This window comes from Lasioglossum baleicum, chromosome 20 (genome assembly GCF_051020765.1).
Source record: "Lasioglossum baleicum chromosome 20, iyLasBale1, whole genome shotgun sequence".
Taxonomy (NCBI): Eukaryota; Metazoa; Arthropoda; class Insecta; order Hymenoptera; family Halictidae; genus Lasioglossum; species Lasioglossum baleicum.
Genome location: NC_134948.1, coordinates 612501 through 627338, shown reverse-complemented (window position 1 = coordinate 627338; position 14838 = coordinate 612501). Strand labels below are relative to the sequence as shown.

The window sequence follows — 14838 nt, the reverse complement described above, 5'->3', positions numbered from 1 at the left end:
TCTCATCTGGTAAAGCGAATGATTAGAGGCCTTGGGGCCGAAACGACCTCAACCTATTCTCAAACTTTAAATGGGTGAGATCTCTGGCTTGCTTGGATCAATGAAGCCACGAGATTATATTGGATCAGAGTGCCAAGTGGGCCAATTTTGGTAAGCAGAACTGGCGCTGTGGGATGAACCAAACGCAGAGTTAAGGCGCCTAAGTCGACGCTTATGGGATACCATGAAAGGCGTTGGTTGCTTAAGACAGCAGGACGGTGGCCATGGAAGTCGGAATCCGCTAAGGAGTGTGTAACAACTCACCTGCCGAAGCAACTAGCCCTGAAAATGGATGGCGCTGAAGCGTCGCGCCTATACTCCGCCGTCAGCGGCAAGTGAGGTTGACGTTAGCTTTTTTTAAAGGCGCGTCTTCCATGAAGCTCTGACGAGTAGGAGGGTCGCGGCGGTGTGCGCAGAAGGGTCTGGGCGTGAGCCTGCTTGGAGCCGCCGTCGGTGCAGATCTTGGTGGTAGTAGCAAATACTCCAGCGAGGCCCTGGAGGACTGACGTGGAGAAGGGTTTCGTGTGAACAGCCGTTGCACACGAGTCAGTCGATCCTAAGCCCTAAGAGAAATCCTATGTAGATGAGGTGTCCTAAGAGAGCAAATATCATTAAATGATAAACAAACAGACACCCATCGGGCGTAAGGGAATCCGGTTTCTGTTCCGGAACCCGGCAGCGGAACCGCTTACCAATCGGGCCCTCGTAAGAGTGTTCGTCGGGGTAACCCAAAATGACCTGGAGACGCCGTCGGGAGATCCGGGGAGAGTTTTCTTTTCTGTATAAGCGTTCGAGTTCCCTGGAAACCTCTAGCAGGGAGATAGGGTTTGGAACGCGAAGAGCACCGCAGTTGCGGCGGTGTCCGGATCTTCCCCTCGGACCTTGAAAATCCAGGAGAGGGCCACGTGGAGGTGTCGCGCCGGTTCGTACCCATATCCGCAGCAGGTCTCCGAGGTGAAGAGCCTCTAGTCGATAGATTAATGTAGGTAAGGGAAGTCGGTAAATTGGATCCGTAACTTCGGAATAAGCATTGGCTCTGAGGAGCGGGGCGTGTCGGGCTTGGTCGGGAAGCGGGTCTGGCTGACGTGCCGGGCCTGGGCGAGGTGAACACATTGATGGGAATCCGAGCTCGGTCCCGTGCCTTGGCCTCCCGCGGATCTTCCTTGCTGCGAGGCTTTCGTCTAGAACGATCGTCCTCTTCGGCCGCCATTCAACGCTCAGCTGAGAACTGGCACGGACTAGGGGAATCCGACTGTCTAATGAAAACAAAGCATTGCGATGGCCCCCACGGGTGTTGACGCAATGTGATTTCTGCCCAGTGCTCTGAATGTCAACGTGAAGAAATTAAAAAAAGCGCGGGTAAACGGCGGGAGTAACTATGACTCTCTTAATGGCGGTGTGACACGTTTGTCGAGAGCTCCGTGAATTAACGAGGTTTAAAGCGGTTTAAAGTTAGCAATCATTAATATAATGTGTATCAGTGAAAGTGCTAAGAAATCCGAACAATACTATATATAGACTGTATGTGAAAACGTGAAGGAAACTTTAGAAAACTGTAAAAATCGAGTGATTGAAAAGTGGCCGAACACGTTTTGACAGCTGGAGACTTTGAATGTGCTAAAAGTGAAACAATATAACTTATCGGAAGAAAATATTCAGCTGGGATGGTGCGCGATTTTTGAACGAGTGTTTTGAACCATATAACGTAAAAATCGGTGCACGGATGGCTGATATATTACAAGTTAAACGTTTTAATAAATGAATACGTGCTCGGCGAACAGTCATGAACCATGCATAGAGTGGAAACGTCTCGCGAGTGAGTACACGTCCATAGACAATGTGCAGTGTCACTAGAACTGTATAATTGAATAAATTGTTAATAGTGCTCATTAAAACCACAAAATAATTATTGGTGAATATTCTGAAAATCTGTACGAGTGATTTGTGATATGTTTCATAAAAATCGGTGCACGGATGGTGTTCGCGGATCGGATGTGGGAATTCTGAGATTGTCGTGGGTGAACGTTGACGTAACTGCGTTAGTAACAAAAACACTTTAATGTAAAACTATAACAAACGTACATAGAGTGTGTCGCGATGAAGTGATGGCCCACAATTGAGAGGAACGCGAGGTGGGGCCATAGACGCGATGCGACGAGACGTGTGTATAACGCGTGTATTGACTACTGCCAACGGTTATGTGAAGAACGCGGTGTCCGTTAACAGAGTGAGTATAGCGATCTTGATCAGCCGGTGCGTGCCGAAAATCGCGCGTTCCGCGGCCGCAGGGTGGGGGGTGCCGCGACGACGTGACGTCACCCGGTCGTGGCCACGCGAGGTCGGTAAAGCCGATCGGGTGCGCACTGGTTTGCCGGAACAGATGGCCAATATTTCAGCAGTTAAAGTTGTATAAACGAACACGTGCTCGGCGAACAGTCATTGGCTATACGTAGAGTGGAAACTCTTCGCGAGTGATTGCGTGTTCATAAACTATGCAACACGTGTCACCTGTAACTCGATAGAGAGAAGTTTAAATAATATAAGCGCTTCATTAAGCTAAAAAATATTTATCGGAGTATATTCTAGTGTCACGTCCGCCGACGTGTTGACGCCTCGCGGCGTACGTTTAGCTGTAAGAAACACATTATATTCAATTAATTATAAGTACACAATAATGTAACACAAACACCTAGTTATAAGATATTAATACTTACCTTTTATACTTACCTACGTACTTACCGTATTCACCTAGCGTATAGTCCAGTTTATATATTTTATGTTTCATGTTTTGCATTTTTAAAGTCATTATAAAGACTCTGTATTTTCCGTTACAAGAACGCGCGAGCGCCCGAGACGCTCGCTAGTAGCCGTTACGCGCTAGCGCGCCCCACCACCGTGCAGCGGCACGCCCCACTGCGTCGCTTCCCCACTCCGCCGCTGGGAGTCAGTCGAACGCAGCGAGCGCGCTGAACAGTTCGGGAGAGTCGCTTCCCGACACGCGTCGAGTCAGGTCTCCTTCCGAGCCTGCCGACCTCCGCTATTTTTCCGATTCGATACTTAGAATTATTTTCACTTCTTGTTTACACTTGTATTTTCAAAGTACGTTTATTAAATCAGTTGTCTTTTCTACTTAAACAGTCGTCCTACATTTTATTCACGAGTTCTTTATTCGCAGAGTTCTCATTATTCTATTTCAACCTCGAGTTTTATTCTCGAGTCTTACGGAACGTTTCAACGTCGTGAAACAATCCTTCGATATTTTCGCTTCGTTCTTCCATCGAACTCATCGTTCACATCGATCGAGCCGCTTCGCCGCTCGCAACAATTAATTAGCAATTCTCATTGCTCTCATCAAACGAACTTCGTCGTTCGCTTCCATCGAGCCGCTTCGCCGCTCGCACCGATAAACAGCAATTTTCATTGCTTCTACATAACGCAATATAACAGCGGTTTTCACTGCCTCAACGTTCGGACGATATACCGTCCGCAGCAATCGAATTGATACCTCGTTCGCATCGAGGATCATCGTACGCTCTTGCGAGCGTTGTCGTATGCCGGTCAACGGGAGCTGAAATTCATCGTACGCTTTCGCGAGCGTTTTCGTATGCTGAAAGGAAAGAACGAGAATTCGACGTACACTCTGGCGAGCGACGACGTATGCAGCTTCTTCGAGGATAGCCAAGCAGCCACGCTCTACCAACGTATTCTTCACGACTACAGAAGCTACTACGAAGACAAATCTTCTTAATATTAATTGCGCACCTCCGGTGAGTCCTATTTAATTATATTCGCGTGATCTGTCGAGACACTAGCTTCGCGATTACCGGTTCAGACGCGGAAGGAAGTTGCCGCGTGGTTCCAAAGCTGGAATATTCTTTATTACGTTTTTCACCGTCCGACGTCCCGGGACGTAACACTAGATAACTGTGCGAATAAACTGTGATTTATTTCATAAAAATCGGTGCACGGATGGCCATTATTTTGCAATTTGAAAATATATTGAATGAACACGTGCTCGGCGAACAGTCATAGAATATAGGTAGAGTGGAAACAACTTGCAAGTGATTGTACATCGAACAGTCGTGAATCATGTCTAGAGTGGCAAACTCGTGTTAAAATCCTTCCTGCACGCTGACTGGTCGGATCCTTTCGAGCAGCCAATCGCCACTCAGAGCGAACTTTCTCTCCCAGCATCTGTGAAAATTGACAAAATAACAGTTAAACAAACTAATATTAAGAAAAATTGTTCGTTAATTAATAAAGTGAAGGGGTGCTCAACCTGGGGCTCCACACCTTCTTTAATTTCGCTTACTGTCTCTGTACTCACGGATGAAAATACGATAAACTAAGTTGATAGGCGTAGTGTTAGTGTATTAATTAACAAAGTGCAGGGGTTCTCAACCTGAGGATCCCGAATTTGGAATTCCCTCTGTGTCTCTATGTGCGTAAGCAAGAGAACAGTAAACTAGCGGGACAGGAGCAATTTTATTACGCTAACAAATAAAGTGCAGAGGTGCTCAACTTGGGGCTCCCAAGTAGTACGTTAATCGTCGATCTTTCTCCCTGCTAGTGTACACTCCAACATAAGAATAAGAATAGTAAATCAACTAATAGCAGTTAACGAGAAACAGAGGTGCTCAACCTGGGGCTACCAAATTTTATTTTTTCGAATAAAAATAACTTACCTGAGAAAGCAACAGTGCTCTAATTGAACATCCTGGCAGAGAACGTATCTTCTTGATACAGGACTCGACAAAGAAAATGGATGAGTTTAGAAGCACACCGAATAGTGCTAAAAGAAGAGCGGTTTCGCAGCCTAATCTATCACCACCAGGAACTTCTGAAACAAAAGAAACAAAGCTTCCAGTACAACTTGAAGAACTAAATAAAATAGAAGATGAGATTAAAGGCCATCTCTACAATATCAGCATATCTCAACCAAGTAAAGAACCTAAATCCAGAACGCAAGCAGTGGACGAAGCCATCAACTATATACATCATGCATATAAAAGAATTTCAAGAGCGTACACGGAGGTAGCAGCAAAATGGTCGGCAGTGACACCTATCGAAGAGATTGTTCTAGCGAGCAGTACCAAACATAATCCATCGGAACAAGTCGAGCAGCTAAGAAGGGAACTTGACGAAAAGATCATTTCAATGGAAGAAAACATTATTTTGAATGGTAAAGAAATAATACAGGCAGAAATAGGAAATTCCCTCCATAAAAACTTAGAAAATATTGTCGAATCGAACAGTGTCCTGAATAAGAACTTGGAAACAAACTTCAAGTCAGTTCTCTCCAGCGAAGTAAAGGAAGTAGTGGATAAGATGCAGCAAGCGGTGCAAGTGGTAAAAACCGCCCCCTCGAGTTCTACATATGCAGCGGCGACAAGAAAAATTTCAAATGCCAGGACAAGTAAAACCATGAACCAACAAAGCACAGGAATAGAATTTTGGATCATTCCACGGCCTGAAGAAGCCAACAAATTTGTAACAACCTGGTTTCGTCGTCACGTCGGAGACTTCCTCTTCGTCCTTATAGCTCGCCGATCCAGAGTTCGATGTTCAACGAGAGGAAAAATGTCGATGGGGAACTGGACGTGGTACGGGGGTTTCGAAATAACGACACAGGCGGTTTCACTGACATGCTCGCTGCCGGCGAGTTCGCGAACGCGGGTTCTCGCAATTCGGTCTTCGCGAACGTTCACTCGGTAACCGCGGCTTTCGTATACGCATGCGCGTAATTTTCTCGGTGCGGTCGTGTTCCCTGGCCTCTCCTCCGTCGGCACCTCCGGGAAGACGGTTCCGGCTGGCGGCTGGTAGTGCCGGCTCCTCCTCGTATCTCTCCTGCCGCTACTTGTTGCGGTGGTGGCCTCCAGCGGTGTTGGCGGTGGCAATGCCGCGTTCCGTCGCCATTCTGAGACGGTACACTTCCCTGCGTTTGGCCGATACGCCTGGCGTGGGTGGCAGAGCGGTGGCATCCTGGGCGCGATGGAGAGTCGTTCCAGTTCGCGCCAGATCGGGACTGGCAGGTCCAGTGGGCCCGGTGGCAACTTCCGCGGGTCCGGTCGGGTCCGGATCGTTGCCGGTCTGGTATCGCGTGCCCCGAACAACGGGCCCTCTCGGGTCGGTGGTGGTGCCTCGACGGGAAGCGCCGGTGGTGGCGGCGGCGGTGCCATGGCGGTGGCCGTGCTGCCCGGCGTGTCCTCCGACCAATGCGTCAGCGGTGGGGGTGCGGAGGTGCGGCTCCTCTTCGCCGGTCTCGTGCTCGGCCTCTTCTCCTTCGGGGCCTCGACTGGTGGCCACCATGACGACGTGGTCGGTGACGCCGGTAAGGTCAGAAAGGGTTCGTGCCCTGCCAGGACCCGGTGTTCTTCTATCGTTAGGGTCTTGCCCGACCCTACGGATGCATCGCTCGCGTCGGAGCCAGACCGCGGCCGGATCTGCCCCCGTGCCTCCGTCGGCCACCAGGTAACTGGCCGTATCACCCGGGTGTCGTCCACCACCATCGGCTGGTTGTCGCCCGGCGCGCCGGTGAAACCGATCGTTGCCGTGACGCTGCCCCCTTGGGTGGCGTTCTTGGCCGTCACCGTTACTGTTTCTGGCGGTGTCGTGACCACGACTGGCAATATCGGGGTCACGTCCGGGATTATTGGTACCGCCAGAGTCGGCTCTACGGCGACCTCGGGTGGTGCTGCTGAAGCCGGTTGTGTCGGTGTTGTCTCGGCTGACATCTGGTCTAGGTCCGGTAGCGGCTGGGCCGTGACCGGCGGCGTCGGGGTTGCGACCGGTGACCTCTGGCCGGCACCCGGCGGTGCTACTTCCTCGTCCAGCAGCATCGGTTGCGGAGCCAGATGCTTCGGGGTGGCGGGCGTCCGTGGCCGGTTGTCGTCGTCCCCCATGACGGCGTACAGCGCGTGCAGTTCTGCATAGAAATCGTCTTCCATGGCTTCCGGTGGTCTCGTCCTTCCGTATGTTGGCCTAGGACAAAAATCAACACTCCCTATTACTCTCCTCGGTCGACCGCGTCGACGTGTGGTCGGGGCGGCCGTGGTGACATCCGTCGGCCCCTCGTTCTGCTCTGCAGATGCAGGTGTCCGTGGGCTGTCACCGGCTCCCCCTTCGTGACCTTCTGGGCCCTCATCGGGTTCAGTTTCGGGTTTGAGGTCCTGCACATGAATGTGCCGGATCCAGCGCCGACTCGTGTCGCGCAGGTCGACGATTACTGGCGACACGATTCGGCCGACTGTATAAGGGCCGCTATATTTCGGCGCCAGCTTGACTGCAATACCCGCTCCTTTATCGGACAGGGTGTGTTCCTTCTTCCACACCGTGTCTCCGACCGCCGGTCTCCAATCTCGTCGGCGTAGATTATAGTAGTGTTCCTGCCTGCCGAATGCTTGCGCCAGTTGTAGCCTTGCTAACTCCTGTGCGTCTCGGAGGTTCTTCCAGCGTTGCTGCGGCGTCGTCGTAGTTTCATCGGGCGCTGGTTGTCCTGGAATCCGTAATTCTCGCCCCTGGTTCAGGTACGTTGGACTGTAGCCGGTGGCCTCGTGTCGGGCCGTGTTGATGGCGAACCGGGCCTCGTCCAGCTTCTCGTCCCACCGATTGTGGTGGTTTCCGGTGTACTGTGCCAGCATCGTTTTTACTACCCTGTTCGCCCGCTCCACCGGGTTGCAGTGTGAAGCGTACGGCGGGGTCCTCCGGTGTTCGATGCCCGCTGCCCGCAGGAGTGCCGTAAACGGTTCACCTATGAACTGTCTGCCGTTGTCCGAGATGATGATTCTCGGTGCCCCGTGGAGTAGCATGACTTCCTTCTGTACGGCGGCGGCGACCGCGGTACTGGTGGCTTTTCGGAGTGCCGTGAGTTCTACCCACTTCGTGAACCTGTCGAGTGCGACCAGTAGCCAAATGTGGCCTTGGCGAAACCTCGGGAGTGGGCCGACCAGGTCGACTGATCGCGTGCAGGCGTCCCGGCGGCGGTTGCGGCGGCGTTTTGTATCGCTGGCAGTTGTTGCAGTTTTGCACGTAACGTACGACCTCCCTGAACATTCCCGGCCAATAAAAGTACTTGGCGATCCGTACTATCGTCTTGGCCACTCCTAGGTGTCCCGCGGTCGGGTCGTCGTGGAACTTCCTGAGGGTTGCTTCCCTTTCTTCTGTCGGTACACACAGTTTCCACGCGTTGCCGGGTTCCGGTTCATTATAGTCCAACTGGTGTAGTATTCGGCGGTATAGCTTTCCCTCTCGGATCTGGAATTCTGGCACGGAGGCGGGGTTCCTTTTTACTTCCTCGACCTTCTTTGTGTACCACGTGTCCCTCCGTGGTTTTGGCCCGAGCAGGCTAACGCCAGGTGCGTGCTCGATTCTGGATAGGGCGTCGGCCACATGGTTCAGCTTTCCTGGGCGGTACTTGACGTCAAAGTCATATTGTTGGAGCTCGAGGGCCCATCTCGCTAGTCGTCCCGTCGGATTATCGATCTGCTGCAGCCACCGGAGTGCCTGGTGATCGGTGACGACGGTGAAGTGGTATCCCTCGAGGTACGGTTTCATCTTACGGATGCCCCAAACCACCGCGAGGCACTCCTTTTCGGTGGCGCTATAGTTCCGTTCGGGTTTGTTCGTTGTGTGACTGGCGTACGCGATGACCCGTTCTTCGGTGTCGTTGCCCTGCGTGAGTACGGCGCCCAGGCCGTGGTCACTGGCGTCCGTTTGGAGTGTGAACGGTCGCGTGAAATCCGGGCAAGCGAGTACCGGCGCGGTGATTAACTTGCTTTTCATCGTCTGGAACGTCTTCTCTTCGACTTCGGTCCACTTCCACTTCGCGTTCTTCCGGGTGAGCTGCGAAATTGGCTCCATGATATCCGCTAAGTTGGGTACGAACCTCCGGTACCAGGACACCATTCCGTGGAAGCGTCGTACTTCGCGTATCGTCTTCGGCGCCGGGAATTGTGCGATAGCACTTGTTTTCTCCAGGTCGGTACGGATCCCTTGTTGGTCCACAATGTGTCCGAGATACCTCAGGCTGCTGACGCAAAAACGGCATTTCTCCGGGTTTACTCTAAGCCCGGCAACGCGGGGTCGACGGAACACTTCTCGTAGATGTTCCCGATGCTCCTCGAGGGTGGCACTGACGATAATAATGTCGTCCAAGTAGGCGAACGCGTATGGTTCCAATTCGGGGCCGATGACGCGGTCGAGTAATCGTTGGAACGTCGCGGGGGCGGAATGCAGGCCGAACGGCATGACCCTGAACTGGAACAGCCCCTTTCCGGGCACCGTGAAGGCGGTGAGTGGTCGGCTAGTGGCCTCCAGGGGTACTTGCCAATAGCTGCTCTTCAGGTCTAATGTCGTCAGGAATTTTGCTCCCCGGAGTTTGTCGAGGGTGGCCTGTATGTGTGGTAGCGGGTAGGCGTCCTTCTCGGTCCTATCGTTGAGGCGGCGGAAGTCCACGCAGAACCGTGGTTTCCCGTCCTTCTTCTTCACTACCACCACCGGTGAACTCCAGGGGCTACTGGAGGGTTCGATTACCCCTTCGGTTAGCATTTTTTCGACCTCCTCGTTAATGATTGCTTGCATCGCCGGCTTCCGGGGCTGGTACCGCTGTTTGAGCGGTGTCTCGTCTAGTAGTTTAATCCGGTGTTCGGTCAGGGTGGTGCGGCCCGGGACATTGGTGAACAACTCCATTTCGGTGCCCAGGAACCTTTCGAACTCGTTTCTGTCCGCTTCCTTGGGGACCCGCAGGCCCATTTCCTGGCATGGTTCCGCTCAGCAGTCGGCGGGCCATGAGACAACGTTTAATGGCGGTTTCAGTTCCAGCTGGAGTGCTGCGATGGCCTGTATGCCCAGTAGCACCGGAGGGCCCATGTTCGGCAGCACTGTAAAATCCTGTAACCACTCGTAGCCCATGGTACAAAACGGCAGTTTAATGACAACGGTAGGTTGCATTTCGGAACCGTCCGCCAAGCTTATGTCGTTGACCGGTGTCACGGGCCGGCGGCCTTCTTGTCTCGCCCAACCTAACACCTCGGTGTTGATGCAGGAAATCTGGGATCCGGTGTCGAGCAGGGCGTCGATTTCCCGACCGCAAATTAGTATCGGTAGTAGCGGGCGTGGTGTATATTTTATTGCGGGGGCCGGTATTCGCCCATCGGTGGCGGGCCCCGCATTCCGTTTCCCGGCGGGTGACATTCGCGGGTGAGCACCCCGTCGCGTCCGCAGCGTGAACAGAATTTCCGATACTTGTTCCGGCATTCGAAACGCACGTGTCCCCGCTGTTTACAGCGCCAACAATGCGTGATTGGGCTGTAGTCCCCGGGGTTTTCCGGTGCCATTGCCGTCGGGTTCACTCGCGGTCGACAGCGTCGCATTCTGCGTGCAGTGGGCCTCTGGTGTTGTTCCGGCTAGCGTAGTGGTGGCCACGGGGTTCGGGCCCGTTCGCTCCATCTTGGTCTTCCGTTCCATAGCCATTTCGATTCGCTGCACCTGTCGCAGCAGGTCATCCAGGTCGGTGAGGGTTTCGCTGTTGATTAACATCGCGTAGTCCGGCAGCATATTCTCATATGCGGTTTCCAGGTGCTCGTCGGCCGGAATCTGGGCTCGTCGTAGTTTCGTGAGCAGTGCATTCAAAAACAGATGGAACGGTTCCCCGGGGCGTTGTGTTCGCGACCGTGCCTCGCGCTCCTTTTGTAAGCGGGTCTGGAGTGGCGTGAAAAAAGCCAGAAATTTTTCCGTGAACGTGGCCCACGACGTGACCCGGTCCTCGTTATTCCGGTACCAGTCTTGTGCAACACCGCGCAAAACCTCGGGTATGCCCAGCAGCAGGTCCCAGTCCGACAAGCGGAACGTTCTCCGAAGTTCGCTCACGCGCTCCAGAAACGCGTACGGATCCTTTCCGTCGGTAGTGCATCCGGATTTACGCATCTGGATTGCACCGAAACTTTCGTCGGCCGTGTCCGTGTTGCGGGGTTTGTCGGTTCTCGACGTGCCCGGTGTGGAATCGCTCTTCTCGGTCACCATATCGAACAACTGTTCGGTCTGTTCACGTGTGATCTCGTCCCAGCTTCGCTGAAGGCCACTCTGCCTGTCCGGGATCGGTAAATCTCTTCTCTGGAGCTCGGCGGTGATCCGTCGTTTAGTCGGCCGTAACGAAAATTTCCGCATACCCGCCGTACTTTTCGAATCGACACGTCAACATCGCGTAGTGTCTCACTTTCCCGAGAGATGTCGCGCGCGATACTCTCTGGCGACCGGTCCGCGGTCCGTTCGCGATCCGGTGTCACTAGATGTCGCACTTTTCACTTTTACCGGGCAACGGCCGGTTAACCTCACTTTGTCCCGTTTGCCACGTGTTCGTTATTTTCACTATGTCCGATTTACACACGCCAAGTCCCTGTTCGGGCGCCATGTAACAACCTGGTTTCGTCGTCACGTCGGAGACTTCCTCTTCGTCCTTATAGCTCGCCGATCCAGAGTTCGATGTTCAACGAGAGGAAAAATGTCGATGGGGAACTGGACGCGGTACGCGGGTTTCGAAATAACGACACAGGCGGTTTCACTGACATGCTCGCTGCCGGCGAGTTCGCGAACGCGGGTTCTCAGAATTCGGTCTTCGCGAACGTTCGCTCGGTAACCGCGACTTTCGTATACGGATGCGCGTAATTTTCTCGGACGCGCACGTCGCGGTTTTCAGGTACGAAACCCGTTACTTTCTCGAACGCGGTTCGAACGGGTTTCGAGACAGCTAAACGGAAGAATCAGGACGGTAAGGGAAACCCTGCCCGAGTCGGGTCGGTCGGATATGCGACGTGGCGGTTCGCCGTACGCCATAATCCTCTCGGGCGGTTCTACGGCGACGAGTGATTCATCGTTCTCGTCGCTCGTTCTTGTCGGCGGTACGCCTTAACAAGGTGGCTGGTGGTACACCTTGGCCCTTCAGAGGCCGGTAGTTCGTCACCGGCGGAATGCCTCCATGGAACAGGAACACTGGTTAACAAGATGGCGGTACGCCGTATTCTGTTCGGTGGAACGTGGTTCTTCACCGGAAGGGATACTTACAGGAATACTAATGGGAACGATCCGCTCTGAGTCTCGTCTCAGCTAAGAAGGCGCTCCCGCGGTTGCGTAGCCGCTTTTATAGCTGTTCGTTTGGTGATACGGGTGACGGTGCGGTGCCGAACTTCGCGAATCTTCTCTCGAACGTTCTCACGCGCGTGGGAAAAACTGTCGACTCGTTCCCATCGGTATCGTTTTCGTGGCGCGGTGGTCGCGCGGCGCGGGGCACGTATCGGTGGTGCGCGACGGTTCGGTCTAGTTCGGCCCGGTTCGGTTTGGCTCGGCGCGCCTTGATACTTGGTTCTGCTAGTAACAGGCCTGCCCGGTGCAGGTCTGTTACAAATTCAAATCAGCAACGGAAATAAAAAAGGTCCTTAAAGAAGAAATTAAACCAGTAGATTACAATCTAAGAGTGATCCAGTTAATAACTCTCAACTCGCTGGCAGTTAAGGTAATAGCAGAGACAGTTGACATTGCGAAATTGCAAAAATCCGAAAAACTAAAGGAAATAGCCTGATGATTAAAACTAAAGAAAAATTAAAACCGAGAATCTTGGTAAAGGACCTACCAACGAACATTGCCTTCGAGGATACGCCTGACGCCATAGCTGAAGCACTTGACGATAGAGAGCGCAAATCAGAAATTCGTCCAATTACGGAATACCATGTAGGTGATAGAAGACAGAGGAACTTAATTATTGAAGTAACCCCTGACATTAGAAATAAAATAATGGACCAAGGAAGAATCTTCATCGACTACCAATCCTGGACTACAGAAGACTATCTAAGAGTACTGCAGTGCTACAAATGTCTGAAATTTAACCACCTAGCAAAAAACTGCTCGTCTACTTCATCTACATGCGGACACTGTGTGGAAGCCACGATTCAAGGGAGTGTAAAAACAAGGCAAAACTAAAATGTAAAAACTGCGAAAATCTCGGCTATACAGAGACGAATCATTCAGCACTGGATATAAAAAAATGCCCTATAATGACGAAAAAGAAAACCGAGTTAGCACGTAGCATCGACTGCGGAGAACCGACAGTATAGCAAGCTCTAGTTGCCCACAGGGGTCGGAAGGGGGGATTGACAACCCGCCGGTACAAACCCTTCCCACTATAAACTCCCGATTAACCGGCCGCAGTACACCATCATGTGATAACCAAATAAGAAGTCAAATCACTCCGAGAGGAGTGCCTTCCAGTGGTAACAATATAAACATTTTAAATACAAATAATGGCGGTATCACAATACCACCATCCAGTGGACTATCCCCCGTTTCTACCTTAACACAACCTAACACTGATGACCCTCAAGCTTCCAATCTAACTACAACGGTCAGCACAACAACTGAATCAGGATTCAACTGCGAATTCTGTGGAAAATCCTTTAGAGGCTTCAGAGGCTTAGGAGTACACAAGTCTTCAGCCCACCGCGAGGAAACAAATAGAGCAATTATTACGGAGAGAAAGAAACCTAGATGGCAACCTTAGGATCTCAAACGATTAGCACAAGCAGAATTAAGAGCACCGGTACAAGTTAAAAACAAGATAAATGAATACTTACTTAATAAAGTGAAACTAGACCCGCCACGCACCCTGGAATCAGTAAAGTCACTTCGTAAATCTGTCAAGTATAGAGGAGTGCTAGAAGAATTAGCTGAAACAGAACAAAACGAAACACACACGGAAGAGCAGGAATATAATCTTAGAGGTCAAAATCCAAACAACAACTATACTTACCAAAACACCAGAATCATTACACAGCGACGAACGAACCTGAAACAGAAAATACAGTAAGTTATCAAGAACATAATTTTGGAGATCAAAACAGGAACGATACTAACCAAAACACCAGAATCCATGGGACAGCAACAAACGAACCTGAAACAGAGAATACAGATACTTACAGCCCTAGAAATCAAAATGCAAATAGGAGTGATACTCACTAAAGCACCAGAATCTATACGAACGAACCTGAAACAGAAAATACTACTAACCAAGGAGAACGAAATAGAAGTGAAGAGATTACGAATACTAGTAATAGCCAACATGCAGAACAGATGGCTATAATATTCCAGTGGTGCAGCTCAGCATTAACTTACCTCCGATCTGCCGATTGTGAGGATCCAGCGAAGTATGCCCTAGCATATGCAGTTGAGGATGTAAGACAAGAACGTGACCCCTGCAAACATCTAAATGAATGGTTCAAAGGCAACTTTGGAGATCCAGAGTACACGAATAGGTGTACTCCTGAAATGCAGAATAGAAATCAGAACGCATCAAGGAGAGTAAAGCGCAAGAGCGAACATGCAGAAACACAGAAGTTGTGGAAAAAGAGCATAACAAGAACTGCTCACGTGATTCTTGTTGGCAAACAAGACACAAATAGCCAAGTACCGCTAACTGAGCAAGTGCATTATTGGAAACCCATCATAGAAAAACAGAATAATAGTAATTCAGCAATCTATAGGAGCCAGCAAAGAAATATGGAGGGTTCATTGACAGTTAAACAAATATCATGCGAGGACACTGAAAGATTCAAACCAAAAAGTGACACAGCCGAAGGCGCTGATCCCCATCAACGTGGTCCAAGAATGTGCCAATAGCAATTAAAACAATCATAATGAACGTTATATTATTCTCAGCGAAAGTACCTGTCGAGTGGTCCAGAGCGAGAACAGTTCTGATCCCCAAAGCAGGCAATTCTCAGGACCCATCTAACTATCGTCCGATCTCGATAGCCT

The 14838-nt window shown here is 51.3% G+C and overlaps 1 long non-coding RNA gene across 1 annotated transcript in view; it reads left to right on the top strand.

Moving 5' to 3' along the window:
• The first annotated feature begins 649 nt into the window (after nucleotides 1–649).
• LOC143218942 (uncharacterized) overlaps nucleotides 650–14838 on the top strand; it is a 17732-nt gene continuing 3543 nt past the window's right edge. The window contains exon 1 of the long non-coding RNA XR_013011191.1: nucleotides 650–1435. This is a non-coding gene — a long non-coding RNA (uncharacterized LOC143218942). The remainder of the gene's footprint in view (nucleotides 1436–14838) is intronic.